We start from the raw sequence: 3,812 nt of genomic DNA, 5'->3' as shown, positions 1-3,812 counted from the left end.
GACAGAGAGAGGGAGGCAGAGAGAGGGAGGCAGGGAGAGAGAGGTGGTAGGCGGAGAGGGAGGCAGAGAGAGGTGGGGAGAGGTAGGTCAGTAGGTGGAGAGGGAGGCAGAGAGAGGGAGCGGGGAGCACCACGTTCATTTTCACTGGGACTTGGAGTTTCCAGATTCGGAGAAGGTAACAATCCAGTGTCGGTGTCCGAATGAGGACTTGTTCGTAAGGCCTTGTCTGGGAAGGAATTTTGTTATTTTCCTTCTGCCTGGAGCCATGCTCAGACAAAAGCCTCCCTCCGTGCCCCCGAGGCAGGCGTCTCTCCAGTTTTCCCGGCCAAAGGTATTGCTTTGGGGAACCCTGACTCCGGGCAGAGTTTCCGGGGGTCCCGGGCTTGTCTTCCGGCCTGCGGTGCCTGTGAGGACGGGAGGATGAGGGGCCATCACGTGCCTCACAAGATGTTCCGCCTCCAAAGGATTGGCCCTTTGAATGGGAGCGTTCCCCTTGCCTCTGACCTTGGACAACATTCCTCAGTTTCCTGTCTCCTACGCAACACTGTCCAAGCCACTTAAAGACACTAGTTTTCCCAGGATGTGGGGGGGCCTGTAGGGACCTACCTTTGGTTAAACATGGAGATGCTCCACAGTAACTCACTGGCCGCTTCACTAGTTCAGAACGACGTCTCTCTGAGCATGAACACTCATGAAGAAGCCGCTGGCATTCAGCACAGACTTCCTTATTTTATCAGAATTACTTTTTCCAGGTCGGAAACATGATTAGTATTACATCTTATGTCAATTGCATTTAGCTAAACTAGTGGTACTACAGGAAAAAAATGACTGTGAGTTCTAAATATTTTACTGTTAAAAGCATTCTTCTATGTCATCTGCACATAAATCATGATTTTCACCTTGTCTTCCAAAGTAAAGCAGAAAGTGATTCCTTTATGAAGATTCCCGTGACTTTAACCTCTCTTCATCAGCTCTTATCGCCCAATTCTAAGGGCGAAACAAACGCCTGTCCGCTCTGAAAAGCAACAGCACGGAGCTTTCATGTACCCGGGACACCCCGCATTCCATGAATCGCGAATTAGAAATGTGTATTGCAACACTGATCGTCCAATAATCTCTTGGCAGCTTCTTTGGAACAGAAAATCTGTTTGCGAGGCGAGGCTGTGCTGGGGCCTTGGCTTGCGGGCGGGATCAGAGGGGTTTGAGGACATTTTTCAGGACCCTGGGTTTATGGCCCTTCTCTGGGCCGGATCGACCATGTAATCTTTAATCCCTGGAAAACTTTGATTTAACATGTCATCTCAAAGATATTACTTTATGATTTCAGTGCCGCGGCCAGAAGGCCAGGCATTTTGTGGAGCCTGGAAAAGTACAAGGTGAGAGGCTCCTTTCATTTCTGCTGGTCGCTCTCTCTCTCTTTTTTAACTCTATACATTAAAACACTAGAAATATGATGGCAAGTTTTTAGCAACTTAAAATCATGTATATAAAATTATATATGAATACTAAACATCGATTGCTTTACCTTTTATAATTAGGTATATGTCTCTTTCTAGGTTTACTTCTTTATTTCTTTGTCTGAAGTTTTTATATGTCTCCTTTCCCCCAACTCAACCCCCTCCCAGCCTAAGTTTACTCCTTACTATTAAATACGTTGTCTTGAAAATATGAATGCTGATTAATTCAGAGATGTTTGCATTTTGGCTTTTTCCAATGACTTGATGGGGTCGTCTTTGCTGGTATGACACATAAGAGTTTGCAAGCTACATATGCTGGGTAACATTAGAGTCAATTTCACAATGTTTGCTAATTGTCTTCTGAGAATTGGGCTTGAAATTCCATACCTTCAAGAAGTGAAACTGCCTTTGGTATGAAGTAAAACCCCCAGGGTAAAGGAATTTTAGAGTGTTTAAGATTCTATTTCATTTCATAATGGCCAAAGAGCCGTCGAAAAGAAAAATGTTCATAAGAGCTCAGAAGTATGACCTTGAAATTAGTCACATGAAATTCTAGGTATGAACATGAAAATTAGCTCCGGACCAAGCTTTTCCTGCAAAAAAATAAATGCTGTAGTCAAATTTCAAAAGCTGCTCAATTATGAAGCTTTTTAAAGAACTAGTTATCCACATATTGACGTGGACGTTGATTCTAGAAACAAAATGGATTGTGCCGTGTTGAGTTAAGGGTTGGCTAGAATGTTCTGGCTCTTCATTCTCAAAGGTGGGCGCTCTTAGGATGTTCCATAAGATGTTTCTCTAGCAGTGGTTGTGGTTGTGCACTGCAGCCTTCTGTTGTTCTTGCCTGGTTTTCCTAGTACCAGAAGGAATTTTGAAGTTGGTAGGTGAAGATTAAAAGTTCCATGTCTGGCTAAATCAAAGTCTGACCACATGACTCCCATTTCTAGAAACCCTTCCAAATTCTCCGGTCTTCCACAATGCAACCCGCCTCCGTGCTCCTGTTTCCCTTTAGCTAAGCCCCACCTCACTTTTCATCTGTTAGCAATGCCAAGTGCTATGTAGCTCCAAATACACCCATTTCCTGTTTGAACAAGCCCCTCGTGCAGGCTACTTCAAGTGCAGGGTGAGGGTGGGAGCGTGCTTGTGTTCTTTCTTGCATGCACATGTGTGCACACTGACTCACCCTTCCTCCCTGAATTCCCTCTCTATATTATTTTTTATGTTTTATTTTAAAAAAATAAAACTAACAACAAAACACAAGAAACATAACCAAAAGTTTGATACCAGGAGGTACCCTGCACCAGCAATAACCAATCTTTCAGAGAGGTGACACCACCCTTTCATTTTCTTGAGGCTTGAAATACATGGGAATTAGGGATGAGAATAGTTATAAAATTGAACAATTAGGAAAGTCTATAGAAATATAGGGGTGTGGGCCAGGAGAACTGTACATGCCTTTTCTTCTGCCAAGAATCCCAAAGCATGGAGAATTGCATGATGCCCAAATGAGCTCTGAGCCAGAGCAGACGTGTCAGTTGATCTGAGTTCCTGGCTAGGGACCCATTTCCTGGAGGACCTGAGGGAAGAGTGCATGACCTCTACCAAGGATCCCGTTCTGTTCCCAGCTATGGCGATGCGTTTTCCATCCTCCTACGCAGCCACTGTCACCATTTCATTTGTGAACATCTGTATACCCACCTCTGAGATGAATACTAATGTGAAGACAGAACCCATGGGGGACATGGTCCTCATCATTGTGGAGTTCAAGGTGTAGTTGGTAACACTATCTATAGATAGCAAACAACTAAGAGTTAAAATAACAGTGTGTGATCATGAGATCGATTGTGTGGAAACATACCATGTGGACATTGGAGGATAAAGAAAAGATTCCTGACCCTTGGGTTTCCCATCTACAGCAGGTAGATATTCCTGCTCACCTCACAGGGTTGTTATAAAGATTAAAGGATGTAGTTATAGCTAAGAGTCAGGCGCATTATATGTCCTTTATACGTGTTACATACAATACCCACCTGGGCTTGGAGTAATTTAAAAATATTTTTCCATTCATTTACACGTAGGTCCTATCACATACCAGGTATTGAGGATACATTGGTGAGTAGAACCAAAGTGGGTTCCACTTTCCCAGAGCTTATATCTTGCTGGGAGCTGGTCCATCCTTGCTGTTTCAAGGGACCTGGCATATATGGCATACTGTTCTTAATATGTTTGGTCACCTTCTTGGCACTATGTGTTTTAACCAAGGTCACCTCTCTGAGAAAGGTTGTTTCCCCAGGTAGGGATTTTCCCCTGAAGTTAGGGAGGGAATAAAACCTCTTAACCCCTTCCCCAGCAGAA

Source organism: Myotis davidii, unplaced genomic scaffold (genome assembly GCF_000327345.1).
Source record: "Myotis davidii unplaced genomic scaffold, ASM32734v1 scaffold496, whole genome shotgun sequence".
In the NCBI taxonomy this organism is placed as follows: domain Eukaryota; kingdom Metazoa; phylum Chordata; class Mammalia; order Chiroptera; family Vespertilionidae; genus Myotis; species Myotis davidii.
This window is presented reverse-complemented; position numbering follows the sequence as displayed.